The sequence below is a fragment of the Poeciliopsis prolifica genome, unplaced genomic scaffold (genome assembly GCF_027474105.1).
Source record: "Poeciliopsis prolifica strain line A6 unplaced genomic scaffold, Auburn_PproV2 SCAFFOLD012, whole genome shotgun sequence".
In the NCBI taxonomy this organism is placed as follows: Eukaryota; Metazoa; Chordata; class Actinopteri; order Cyprinodontiformes; family Poeciliidae; genus Poeciliopsis; species Poeciliopsis prolifica.
In genome coordinates, this window is record NW_026562387.1 from 12,104,476 (window position 1) to 12,119,751 (window position 15,276).

The following is a 15,276-nucleotide window of genomic DNA, read 5'->3' on the forward strand; positions in this document are numbered from 1 at the left end:
GGAAGTGAATTGCACCAGCTGAAAAGATATCATGCTACAATTTTGATCACAAATGGAACCATGTCTACTGGACTATCAGGTGTGAAAACACCCTAAAAATAAAAAAATTAACTCTTGGTACGATTATAGAAACTTCTCACCGACATATTATAGACAGCACAAGTACTGTGCTCCAGAAAAAAGAAAGCCAAAGAGGATGTTTTTGCAGAAACTTTTGCAGCTAATGAATGACATTTTTAAGTATTTCCAATTTCACAGATGTGATCAATCATTTCAGGAGTTTCTTTGTCTTTTTCTGCATGTGGCATGATGTCTCACTCTCTCTGAAAAAGAAGGATGGATATAATGAGTACGTTCAAAGGTTTCTGCTCCACCTGTTGTCTCTCCTCTGTCTTGATGATTCGAAGACTCTTTCTCTCTACAGTAGCAGGATATTCGCAGCACACCGCTGGACCATGAAACTGCCAAGCTTGCCCTTAAAGCAGCTGATCTACCCTTGAGAGCACACTCTGCCCCGAGTAATTTTAGAATATAAAATTTGACTTCAATAAGAGGATAGGTGTTCCTCCCATAGTGATGACAAACGTTACTTCGACAGAAATGATGATTAACAGCTTTGTAACAGGACCTCCACTAACATCAAGCACTATTGTTGACTATAGTGAACCCAACTACTCATTTACCTTGAAGGTCAATTGAGAACATTTAATGGAACCGAGGCCCTTCTCTCCTCCCCACCCCTCCAAGAGCCGTCTAACATTAACTTTAAGTGTGACTGCAGGTGTAATCTGTCAAATGGGCCCCTCACAGTGAGTCATTGGCTGAGTGCGCATGGATTCAGCCCAGACCTCGGAAAAAGCCCATGATTAAATGGGAAGTGTGACATAACTCTTGTTTAATGGTAGAAAAACAGTGTGTTGGCAAACAGCCTGGCCCATGGAACATGAATTCCATGTCCCCGTCGAATGGTGCTTGTAAAAGGTCAGCATGACTTTGAATTATTTTACTCCTAAGAGTTAAGAAGAGGCAGAGGACACTGATCCTTTTTTTCTTTTTTTAAGATCCCCAAATCCCACATTTATTAAAAGAGGCAACAGGTTGTTCTTTAAAAAAACATTAGTATTCTTCACATTTCTTATGTATTTGCTGGTTTCTCTTTCTCCAAATCCTACACATGTAAATCAGCTAAGGGAGTGGATCAGGTATTCGCCTTTTGTGGTCTTATTCAATGATTCCCTCTCATTTTTGTTTTTCTTATTTCTTGTTGTATTGCAACCACACACTTTATTATTGGAATGTTAGGTAATCAATAACCTGGTCATTGCCTGCTTGTGCAAATAAAAAATAAAAAATAAATACAAAAAACTCTTGCTTCCATCGCAGTCTGGACTTTCTTCTCTTTACTGATTGTCTCCGATATATGTCTTTTTACTGGGCCAATCAGCAAACAGAAGTAGTTGTGAATGATGACGTAAATTTTCTGCAATTTTAATAATGGCAGCGGAGGAAGTGAACGAAGCCGTTGAATTAACATCAACAGCCACCTTGTTCAGGTTAGTACGCCTCTCTTTGCAGTGGAGGATGGTTCTTTACGGAGCAACCATCCTCCATCCAGAAATTGCCTTACGGAACAGGCAATTTCCGGTAAGCTTCCGACCGGAAATTGTAACTGCCGCATTACATGTGTCACTGGCAGATGTTAGCAATTGGGTAAAATTAGCTGAGTCCACACCTCCAGCAAGCAATTGTTTGTCAACAGTCATGAGCCCAGACCTTCTGGACGAAACAAATAACATAGTAACAGAGGCTGGATTTTACCATGTTATGTCATTAGCAAAACTGGTATATAATGGGAAAGTGGAAGCACAAATTTTAAAGTAAAAAAATAGTCAGACAAATCTGAAAAGTGCCATACATTCATTCAGCCCTTCTGTCTTCTGATAAACCAGAATAGAACCCAGGGTAACCAAATGCCTTTAAGGGGAAATTAATTAGTACAAAGTCCACCAGGGTGCATTTTAATCTCAGGATAAATCCAGCTGTTCTATGAGTCTTTCTTAGAGAAAGAAAAAGCATTATGTAGACCGAAGAACATATAGAATAGGAAAGGGAGGACATTGTGGAGAAGCGTAAAACAGAGTTAGGCTGCACAAAACCATCAGGAGCTTTGAACATAATTGCACAACTCTATAGCACAATTGCAAACATACTAAGACATGGTTGAGTGCCTAAACTTATAGGCCAGGAATGGAACGCATTAAACAGAGAAGCAGCCGAGCTCTGGAGCTGCAACTGAGAACCATCACTCAGACGGGAGAATCTTTTGACAGGACAATTATTAGGTATGCTCTCCACAAACCTGATCTTTATGGAGGAGTTGTTAGAAGAAATCTGTCTCTCGTTTATTCATAGAAACTGAACTTTATCTCTCTATAGAGGACAAACCTGAGTCTGTTTTTTTCCCCCCATTTGTCTCTTTTTTGGCTTTATCAATTAAAGGACCAATTGCTGTCAATGACTATGAATAGCCTGTTTTTCCTCTCATTGATTTGACCACTGGCTATGTTTATATTTGTTTCTCTCTGAGATGAAGCCACTGAAACAGTTACAGATTATTTTAACTCTTCATTTTTTATTTTTTTTTTTACATAGAAAGTATTCTTGGACTAGAGCTTCTTTTCATTTTGTCTCTCTGCTGTGTTTTCTCAAATTTCCATCATGTTCAGAAGATTGTTGCTCCCAATTAGTTGAGTTCTCCTGGAGACTTCTTCCTGTAAAGAGGATGTCATTGTTCTCCATTTACACCACCTACATTTATATATAGACAATAGGGAGGCTTTTATTCAGCAGGGAAAGGAAGGCTGTCCACAGTTGTGGGAAGACAAATAGAGCTAACTAAAGGGAGATCCTGGTAGAAAAGTTGTTAATGACTGCAAATACCACAAGACGGAGATGAAGGTTCAGTTTTCAATAGGACAACAGCGTCATACACATCCTCTGTCCAGTCTGATTGAACTTGAGATATTTTGCAAAAAGTAAAAACAAATATTGAAGCTGGAATTGCAAACAAAAGGTGGTTTGACAAAGTGCTGCCTCAGTGGAGCTGATGTAACCAAAATATTTTAGATTTTCATTAGGAAAAAAAAATGGAAAAACATGTCTCATTTTCCTTTCACTTCACAATATGCACCCCTTTGTGTTGCTCTATTACATAAAATCCGAACAAATTGCCGTGAAGTTTTTGGCAATAACGTGGAAGAATGGGGAAGGTATAAAGACTTACTGAAGACTCAGTAAAAGCATAAACCAAAAGCTTTTATTTCTTTTTTTAAAGTGGATTTTTTAAGTACTACCTCTGTTTGGACTTCATCAAAGTAATAAATCAAGAAAACAACACGGCATAGTTATATCTGGAAAGGCATCAAGGCAAAATATGGTTAGAGACAAATTTTTGCACAGGAAGCAAAAGAGATGCTGATTTCCAGCTACGCCAGCAGGTTTAATACAACAGCCTCAGTGCGCCTTGATAAATATCCCCTGGTGTCGCTTGTGTCCATAATACCACCACGTCAAAGTCAATTCTCTGACCGCCTGACAAGCGTGCCTTTAAGAAAAAGCAAAGCAAAGCATATGACACAAAGAAATTGACTTTGCCTTGGGTCCTTCTCTGCTTGACCAAAAAAAAAAAACAAAAAAAAAAAAAAAAAAGAGAGAAAGGGACAACAACTCAGCGAGTTCTTGGGAATAATCGACTTTTCCTTAGAGGATGCAATGAATAATTCTCTTTTACCAGGAGAGACGGAAAAAAACTCCCCCGGGGTATTGAACCAAATCGTCTTTTCTCTCTTCATTAGAAAAAAAAAGTCTACAAATTCTTATCAGCATTCTGCATTCTCTGCCGTTGGAGCTCAGATAATTGATTATGTTTAGGAGGTTCACTATTGGATATGCTGTGCCTTCGCAGTGGAAAGAGATATAGCAGTAAATTAAGTTTACCTTCACAGGGCACAGTCAGACAGAGATTTTGTGACCTCAGAGAATACAGGTAAATTGAAATTAGATTATATGGGGTGAGGGGAAACATCCAGAAACCCAAATGGCTGCACATATGCTATCAGTTTTTTGCAAGACAAAACCATGATGGATATTTTTACGTCTATGCGAGCTTGTGTTTAACGCTGAATTGACCTGCTTTTGGGGGTGCTGTAATAATAGCATTTAGAGGAGTTGTTGTTCCCAGGTAATTTCACTATGCAGTCAAAACTGTTCTTCCCCCTGAACCACCAATGCTGGTTCACAAATATGTAAACTAGACCACTGAGAAATTGCTTTTCTGAGTCGCACCCTGTCAGAGTGTGTCTCCATCTGAACTCACAGGTGGAGTTCAGATGGAACTTTGGCTGGTCTGCCAAAGGGGCTGCTAAATTGATCTTATTATATTTTTTTCTCCTCTAAAAATTCCCCTCAAAAAAAGATATAAAAAACTTGCTCCTACCCAAACTGTGCCTTTAAAAAAATGGTAGAGGTCTTCTTGAGGTTACAGCTTACAAAAATCATTAGTTAACCTTCCATCTGCTCTTTGTGCCACGGTAATATCCCAAAAGGTACCAATGCTTATTAATGCAAAACCAAGTATATTATCTCTTTAAGCTCTATGTACCAGAGTGCAAGATAATTTGTCCTCCATCACTGACATTTTTCACCAACATGTTATCCAACAGCATGCAAATCAAACATTGACTCCAGAAAGGGCTTTCAATGCTTGTTTTTCTTAACACACTTCGCAAAAGTAATGTACAAATTAATTTGAAAATCCAGATGTATGCTAATGTATTTTCTTTCACCAAGTCTATGGCAAAAGTTATAGGTCCGAAGTGCATCAGTCCCTCCTGAAACACTAAACCTTCAGAAAATGATGCTTCCAGCTCTGTACTTCACATTTGTGTTTTTTCAGTCTGTGAAGCTTCTCCCTCCTGCCTTTGCCCCAAATGTAAAGTATATCCAAATGTGTTGGTATAACAGCATAGCCATCAGATAGTTTCCTGAGATTTCCTAAATAGCTTAAAGACATAATAATCCTAGCATATATGAACATCTGATGTTGAAAAATTCAATGCAGTTTTATTTCTATCTTCTGGTAATCTGGTATTCTTTGATAGTTCTAACTGCCAAACTCAGTTTCAACTGTATCCAGTAGTGACTGTGAAACAATAGAAACATTATATTAAACTGAACATTTTTGGTTCAGTGTTCCAGATGTTTTTGACTTCTTAAAGAAAAATTATTTAAAAAATGCTGCATCATTTCATACTTGCACAGTAAACAAATATAACAGTTTCTCTCTCTTTTTTTTTTTTTTTATCTCCGGAGGAAGTCAATGCTAAGAGAGTGCTGACACAATAGGTGTTACCATTAGAACATGTAGGTGCCACAAAGATAAAGCTGTAATCTTCACCGGCTGCTGCATCCTTCCACCCATAAAACGGCACAAAACCATAACAAAACACTTATCCCACACAAAAATGTACATCCACCCTAACAGTATAATTTGCCCACTCTCTTTGATTACTCCTGAAGATGGGCCCACATCTCAGGGTAGGAAAAGATAAAAAAAAAAAAAAAAAAAAGAAAACTATATCCTCCCATGCTGGTTGCGAAAGTGAGGGTTCATTTTATTGCCTCCGGAGTGAAAAGATAATTCTCCAACGAGGTTTTTATATGGAAAGCCTCCAGTATAAATATTCAAACCACAGTTTATTTTTTCCTCTACAGTTGGATAAATCCTCTGTTCATGAATGTTTCTTTTCTCACAGTCCACAGAGGGACCTTGGGAGATGAAGGGGGCTATTAAGAAAATAAATAAGAGTGTGTTCAAACACTTAGCTTGATCAAGACCAAGCATTAAATAATTACTGTAATTCACTTAGGTTTCTTTTAAACTGCGTAACGATTTTTTTCTGTTTCCCTTCTGCATAAAATTGATCTGAAGAGGAGGACTAAACAAAGGACCTTTGAATTAATTGGGATTCTGTCCTCCGAAAAAGTAGTGCATCTGTCTCTGTGCAGACTCGAAAAAGCTTTTACAGAAATGTAGATAGGACGGTGTGAATGAAAAAAAAAAATCTGAAAAAGCTGCTACAGCCTTTGCATCCGGCAGAAATGTTGTAATGAAATTGAAGGTGACTGGTACATTTAGAGAACCAAAGCCACAGAGTGAATTGGAATATCACCTTGTCCTTCTCCTCCAAGAGAGACAGAAAGAGAATAAGAAGAAAGAGTGAGAGGAGGAAAAAAAAAAAGTTTGAGCGAACACATTTCTCTCCATGTTCACTGTGCGTCTGCATCAATGCTGAGGTCAGTGAGCTGTAAAATAGACCGAATGAGGGAGAGACATGAAAGAAATAAAGAGAAGAAAAGCACTTAAAGTAGCCACACCCGAGGTGGACATCACTGGACATGACACAAAGTTAATCTAGACAATTTCAGGTGGGCAAGCTTCAAGGCCAAATCTTCTCAAAATCAGCTAACATTATCCTTGTAACATAGTCGCCGATCGGCGTCTGTCTTTCAGAGTGAAACAAGTGTCCAGAGGCAGAGGGAGAGCCATGAAGTGAACAGTAATGTCAGTGCTGCTCTGCACCCATTCCCTCCCATCGTACTCCTGCTGGTGGTGCTTCAAAGAACCTGTCCTCACTTTGAAGTATAAGGGCAGTTCGCTTGGGGAGGAAGTTTTTTTTTTTTCATTCGATAGACTAATGAATCAAATTCTACTCCTAATTATCCCTCTGTATGGAGGGGAATTGCAGAAACATCTCTATTTATCTTGCTTTTCTTTTGCCATCAGTAGAGGCAAATGTGAGCACTGAAATTCCACAGGTGTTTGACTTCAGTCCATGAAAGCAATTTTGGAGTCCGCTCTATTAATGTGCAGACTAGGAAGAAAACTCAGATGAGACATTAACCCTTACAAAAAGCAAACAGTGATAGTGACTAATGCGTGGACAGACCTAAAACGCCATCATTAATCTAGAACTAATTTTTGCAGATTCTTATAAAAAGACAATTTAAAAACCCAATTTCCTTGCCTTTCAAACACATTCATCTATCAGAGAACTTCACGTTATGCCATAGCTGCCTTTTCTGGGGGTTCATTCTGCAAATACTAATAGAGCAATTAAAGTAATAGTTTCCAGATGAGCTTAACTAATACAGTAAATACTCTTTAACTGAAGTTAATTGCATTTTTGAAAAAGACTGTAATTTGACCTGTTTTCATAGGATACATTGATCTCCTTTAAGATAGTTTGTGAACAACGAATTTCTTTTATAAAAACAATAGAAAATAGGAAATACAAATCACTTTGTAAAAGGCATAGACACCTTTTACAAAGGTGTCTATGCCATTTGAAATTTGGCCAAACTACAACTTCAAACTTTTAGTGGGATTATATGTGAAAGACCAAGAGACATCACATAATATTTTTGAAGTGGAAGGAAATTGTGCCATAATTTACAGATAATCAGTGGTTTTAGTGTCTCTTGGTTATTGTACTATCTAAATGCATGTATAGACATGATTTATGACTGCTTGCTAATTGACATCAACTGAAATGGGTTGACGTTGATAATAGCACCCAACATCTAAGGAAGATTTACATGTAGAGAAAATGTGAATTAAAATAACACATCAAGAACAAGTCTGTTGACAAAAACAACATTAAAATCCACTTTTGAGTAATCTACTTCTGACCACTGAGTGAAATGCCTGGCCACATCCATTTTCCTCTCAGTAAGTATCTCTTTATGGAAATGTTAGGCCTATTATCAATGCATTTCGAATTTACCAGCTTGTAGCCAGCATCTGCTATTTGCTAAGGTTTTCAGTTGATAAAGTTAAATTAGGTTAACGACGGCAATTTAACTGTTATATAAAAAAAAGTACGCTTGAGCCTGAAAGAAGGCTGAAGAGATAGAACAAGAACAGAAAGCTCATCTAAAGATGCATAAGTGGCATCTGCATAATCAGCTTGTCTACTCTCATTGCATGTGATATTTGGAATTAACACAGTTGGACTCATGTGCACTGTATTCCCTTATGAATCTCCATTATCGGTTCTCATTGAGTTAAACTCAATTCAAACAACTGACAGCAAGCACATTTTATTAAAGCATTCCTTTTGTGTCTTGTCTTTTTCTTATGTGCCATTCTAAAAAGAAATGTTTCTTTTTCTGATTAATTAATTTCAAATCTGCATTGTTTCTTTACGTTTGTTTTCATGCATTAACACCTTATGTCTATTAAAACTGTACTGTCACTCTGAAGGGGCTGCACAGTGGTGCAGTTGGTAGCACTAATGCCTTGCTGGAAGAAGGTCCTGGGTTTGATTCTCGGCCCAGGGTTTGCATGGAGTTTGCATGTTCCCCCTTGGGTTCTCTCTGGGTACTCCGGCTTCCTCCCACAAAACATGACTGTTAGGTTAATTGGTTTCTCTAAATTCTCCCTAGATGTGTGCGTGCATGGTTTTTTGTCCTGCGTCTGTCTCTGTGTTGCCCTGCAACAGACTCCAAAAACATATACATCTTATCCAATTGGTTCATGAGGACACCATGTCCTTATGACAGTTACGTTTGCATCCATCCAACTTAAAGTGGCAGCAGTGGATAAAAAAGGGCCTGACAAATGGTAATGGTAAAAATAAGTATGTGAAATTTCAAATTTATCTAAATCATGTCTATACATGTATTTAGAAATACTGTTAGACATGAGTTATTCAGTATCATTAAGGGAGTAACTCTCAGCCAGATGGCTAGAAGTCTGGTTCACGGGTGTAATACAGCTAAGTGAGCACATTTTAATTTAATTTAAATTGTTATTTAATCAGATCACACATAGAACTCAATGTTGTGATTGGACACAATATGAATATCGCCTATGATAATCAGCAAAGCTAATAATTAGTAGAAGCTCTAATTTGCAAAATACAAAGCGACTGAGCAATACTGTGATTATTCACATCCGTTCTGTGAATGAGAGAAACACAACTGGGCCTTCATTGTTCTAGTCATGTGTGAACAATCAGATATTAATACATGAGAGGATTTTACTGGTAGCAACAGATATTATTTGAGGCTTACTGTATTTACAGCTATAATGAAAAACAACATTGATGTTATTCCAATTTTCTTTGCATTAGAGTTGTTTGGAGCAGTATAAATGCAATTACCTAACATAGTCTCAAATGTGGAAATACAGTATGGGATATATAGCTCCCATTTCTGATACATCAATCATATAATACATCTAAATACGTTTTAGATTTCTATATGTTAGACAAACTAACACAAAGCAGATTATGGCATTGTCTGTTGGTCTTTAATAAATTTCAAAGGTCTTATTTAAAAATGCACAGTAGACAATGTGAATCAGCATAAGTCAAAGAAAGAGTGAAGAGGCTCAAGTTAACCTTGGTGGTAGCTTTCATAGAAAAGTATAATTTTTAGAAATTTGCTAAAATTATTACCATGTCCTGACAGTTTGAGACAGATTGTGGAAAAAAGAATCAAGCTATCCTCCTCTCTCGCCCGTTGACCACTGGAGATGGGCACCAGCGCCACACCGCAAGTATAAGCGCATCGGACACTTGATGGATAAATGGATCTGTTTCCGCCCTGCAACCATTCTGTCACTTGCAGAAATACATGACTCAGTCAGAAACAACTAATCAGAGCTAAGAGGATGATTTTAGCGCAGTCACTTACCCTCATATACACACTCTTTAGTTTACAACCTTCCCCCTTCTCTTTCTTAAGACACACCTCATTCCCCACAACAGAATCTTCCATAAATGCAAAACTAGTAAACATGACCATCAGTGACAGTGGATAACCAGTTTTTCTGTAACTGTAAATACTTTTTTGCCACTAGCACACCTGCAGTGCATACACAAGCTTGATTGTCAGTGCTAAACACTCCTGACTTTGATTGGTTGTTAATGCTGTTTTCAGTATGATGAAAGGGGGAAGACAGAAGAGCTGTTTGTTTCATAGATTATCTGTAAAACTGTTAGGACATAGTGAATGTAATAAAAACTATATAAAAAAAAACATTTTATACAGAAACTTCTCCAATGACACTGTAGTTATGTGGTGAGAAGTCAGAATGAGTATTGCCAGTCACAGTGAATACTCCGAAGATTATTTTTATCTGTTCCGTTGATATCTTAATAGTCTGCTTTCTTTGTATCATAACATTCAACATGTTAAAAACTAGATAAGTGGTAGGAAAGTTTTATTGCATAATTCGCTTCAATTTCTTCTGGCAGAAAAAAAAAACTAAGTATAACAGATAATTTTTACATTACAGAGCCTTGTATGTCCATGAAACAAGTGCAGCTTCCTCCTAATGGGAAATCAAAAAGACAATGGTGTAATCTCGTAGTGGGATGTGAGATGTCTTTTGGTGTTTGACTGCTGACTAATAAGGCTTAATGCCAGCAAGCTTTATTAAGGCTGAACCTACGATCAGATTTCAGCTTTGGGCACATGCAGCTTTGTGGCAGATTGAAATGAATCACCCCCTCAAATCCGTATCTCTCTCCCTCCAGTGTTGTTTTTCACAGCAACATGACTGCCACAGCATCAACCCACCCGACATGCTGCACCTTTCTTCTTTTTTGACATAAATTGGGAAAAAAAAAAAAAAAAAAACTTCATGGAAGCTTTTACTGTGCCTTAAAACAGATGCTAAGAAACACCATCTGCCCCAAATAGAAAATCTAATCCTATTAAGCTGTGTCATTTGGGGGACATGTGGCATAGCAAGAAAAACAGTAAGCTGCTCCTTTTCTTAAGGGCAGCAAGAGGCGAGTGGGAAGCATTAATCACAGGGGCACGCATGGAAGCAGCACGAAAGTGAGGATTGGAGTGGGGAGTGGGTGGTTGAAAGGTTGCGCTGGCAGAAATTACCACCAGTTTGTCACTGTTGTTGGTTCGAAAGCTTTAGGCACCTGCAGACCAAGTTAGCACTGATTACTATTGGTTCCAGCAACATCAGGCTGGGGATGACTAATCAGATTACAGAAGATGGAGAATAACTACATTCAAATGTAGTTATTGCATACCAATAGATGGTATGCAAGTAATTCAACAAGCTGTGTCCATGTACATACGTTTATTGTTATAGTGACTGACAGTCTGAAATTTGTAAATGTAAAATTGACTTTTTATTTGTTATACTGGGAGGATTCGTGTGGAGTAAAGCAAATTTTCAGTACATTAAGTTCTGAACTGTTAAGAAGTATATAGTGGAAAGTGGATATGTACACAGTAAAAACACATCCTGAAGCTTCATTGGATTTATATAATAGAGTATAAATCATTTTACCAAATTTTGTTTTTCACATTACTATGAGTGATCATTTTTGTGAGACCTTTTTATTGCTGTTTTCAAAGTCATACACTAAGATTACTTTGCCTCTGAATAATTTAAAAACCTAGATGATGATGTCACGGCTTTGCATGCTTTAAGGGGGGTTAAGAGAAGATGCAGCTGTGGTTGTTGCATGACCTCGTGGAACAATCAAAAGAAATCAACTAAAATATAAGGAAGAAAATACTGGTCCCCCACAAAGTCTGGTTCATCCTGTGGTATAATTAGAAAAGGATTCTACATCCACCTGTTTAAACAATCATGAAAAGTATAACTATACAGATGTATCCATTTACAGAGTTGTCAGATTATCCTCTATTTTCAGTTCAACTCACTTACAATAAAGTAAATCATATTCATCATTCCCCTTCTCAGCATTTTGAAGTTAGTTTTCAGTTCCCACATGAACTAGTTCTCATTCATTGATCTTATTGTCATTGTCTGGCATCTGTATAATTGTCTCCTGTTGTCTCCACATATACTGTGATTCATAGTGAATCATATTCCAAAGCAGTATCCACATATTTTGGTGCTTTTATCAAGAGGAAGAAAAATGTAATCTTGGACTGAAGAATGGTCCATTTAGACCAACTGCAGTCACTTCTAACCTTTTTTTTACTATCATTTTTGGCAACAGATTTGCCTTTGTCTTTTGTTTTTTTTTCTACCAACCATTGGAAAGATTATTGCATTGTCAGAAATCCAAATGCTCAAAACACCATAATACTCAAAAACTGCCAAAGTTCTCTTGAATTTTGCCTCATGATAGATTTTCACAAAATACTTTCTGACCTAAAACAGAAAAAGTTTAATCAGGGTTTTTTCAGTCCATCACAACAAAAGTTTGTCATTTTACACTGTAGTGCAGCCGATGTGGTGTAAAACATTTTTATCAGTTTAGAGAGGTGTTTTGTTAATGTGAAATATGCTGTAGAATTGTATTGCTCTGCATCCCTGCAGACCATAGTGTTGGAGTACAATGAGAATTGATAGTATATGCTATTATGAGGGGAAGGAAAAAGTCAGTGTATAGCTACAGAAAGTCATTTGTGAAAGTTTTTTGTCTATTTTAAGAAGCATTGACTTTTAGCATCTGTGATTCAGCACAAGAATTAAATCTTTTCAGGCCTTGTTGCATTGTTAACACCAACTGCTGTCTGTAAAAACATTACTGTCAAACTGGAAAAAAAAAATCTAATATTTTTTTTTTATAAAACTAGATGACCTTTATCTTTTGAATTCAAATTATTTTTATTTCTTGGACGCAAAATTGTGCAGCAGTAAGACGTAAAAATTTAACAACTCCAAATTTTTTCACTAAAACAACAGACTGAAATTACCAATCTGAGAGAAGTGCTTTAAAATCCGTTAGGTTCTAGCCCAATCTGTGACTATTACCAAGGTGTTTATGATGCCAGGAGCTGAAACCTTATTCTCAGGGGTCTGAAAGTCGAAATGACCCACACCATTAGAGATTGTCCAGCGTACTTAAAAGTAGACCTGAACACTTTTTCCAAATATTTGTGATTTGTGTTGGGCCACTCATATACACATTTGTACTAGTTTCCAACAAAGTTGGATTTATTTGACCAAAGCACAAAGTTTCAGTTAAAACCCCAGTAAGATTTAACAGTCCTCACATATTTGCATATATAAAAGGGGAAACAGAAAAGGCATTCTCTTTGTTTGGTTCCCAGATAACAGATGGGGATGTACATTGTGTTCATCGGCTATTGGAAACTGGGATACTCCCAGGATGCCACTCTTTGCTGCAGTTCTCTACAAGCAAGCTTTAGAAATATTCTTTCAGGAGGTAATGGAGTTTATGTTAATTTCAGCCCATTTCCTTCTGGAAAAGTCTTCAAATCTTCTCCAAAATACTGCAGTTTTATAGGTCAAAATAACAGTTAGCCTCAACAGGGGGAAAATGAAACAGGAAAATCACATTTGGCATTTGGGCTTTTTAAAATAAATAACTGCATATTTAAATTTTATTGCAGATGGCCAAAATGCCAATATCTCCAAAGCATGAGAAGACCATTTGACCTTTTGTTTTTCTTCAGTCTGATAACAAAAACAGGCTGTCAACATCCTCCGTAGGCCTTATTGCTACTACACACTCATGCTGATATTCATCTCACATTCTGTACAAACATATCCAGAGAATTAATTAACATTCTTCTCCTTTTAGATGTCAAAGTCAGCACATCCAGACTGTGCTAGTTTTGTATGAGTCTCAGTTTTAAATTATTTCATGGAAAACATAAATACTTGCAAGTTATCAGTGTATCAATGGCTCAATTATCTTTGTGTGCTAAAAGCTTACAGTATGAAAAGACAGCCTTTTGATAAAAAATAAAAAAAATAAAAAATAAGACTTTGGTGGTAACAGGTTTAAGATCCGCTGATTGCCCCTTGGTGACATTTAAAGTCATTCAACCTTTTGTAGAATCTGCAAAGCCTGAGGTGCTTCACAGATCAAATTAAAGTTGTTTACAGTTTTTCAAAGGTTGTTCGCAAGCAAAAATATAGCTAAAGGATAGCATTTTGTTCTGCTTCACAGAAGTCTCCTGGCTGATTTCTCGGCATTTGGCTTGAGGAAAAAAATCTGAAGATGTCGAGTTTTCTTTCATGAAGTAATTACAGGGGCTTTCATGTGTGTGCTTTTACGTCAACTTCTGCTAATCTGTCCTCAGGAAAGAGACTTTAATACAAAAAAAAAAAAGTTCAGTTTCTCTACACTGATCATGATAATTTTTGGTCTGACCAGCAAAAACATTTTGCTAATGTACTCTCAGCCATTCACACCATGAAGACCTGAGCGCTACTTTTGCAATCTCTTAAGACATACAACCATAAGACAAGCTTGCTGTGCAATGAGAATACCACCACAATAATTCATGGATATCAGGCCAGCCCAGTATCATTAGTGTCTTAGGCATAACTTTAAACTCCAGCTCGGTTCGCCCAATCACTGAAATTTACATGCACATACACTGAATATTTTGTTGATTTTTCTATTCAGAAACAAAAAATGTTAATTGGAACAATTTATCTATAAACCAAAAATGATAAAAATATTACTTAAATCTTCATGGCAAAGACTGTTCAGGCATGTATCGATGAGTTTGCATAACACAGTTGTGAGTAGAGTAGGACTGTTTTAGTGTCAGGTGACAGTTGTTGGCATATTGGCAGGTTTGATGTCTTGGTTTTTATGCTTTATAATTCATAAGGTCATGGAAAATAAATGGGGAAAAAAGGTGAGAGAACATGCTTTTACAAAAATCTATTTCCATTACATCAAATGTTGTGTAATAACAGGTTTGGAATCGAATAACTTAGTGTTATAACACTTCATCTTAAGGGAAGACTTATAACATCTGAGACAAAACCGTGCAGGCTCCAATAAGAGCATGTCTTGTGTAGGATGAGGGAAACGTGATATCTAACTCTCTTGGGACATAAAACATTTAACTTTCAACATTTTTACACATCAAACCATCCTCACCACAACCCTCTATTCCCTTGCAGGAGCAGCCTCACTCAAAACCCCCTGCTTTGCAGTAGCCCCGTCAAAACTGGTACCATCTGTAGCTTCAGTAATGATGATGGCAAAGAGACCAAGCACAGCTTTGAAAGTCAGCGCTTTGACTTTGCTGGGCCGGGCCAAGATTAGGAATCGGTATGTGGTGCTTGGAACTGTGCTGCGACTTTGAACCCTCATATGGTTTGAGATGGAGGGGTGCATCCAAATCTGTTATCTGTGATACACATGCTTCCTAATTCTATGTCTGATGTCAGTTCTATTGACCTCATTGGTCCAAAGACAGGTCACATCAATAAGA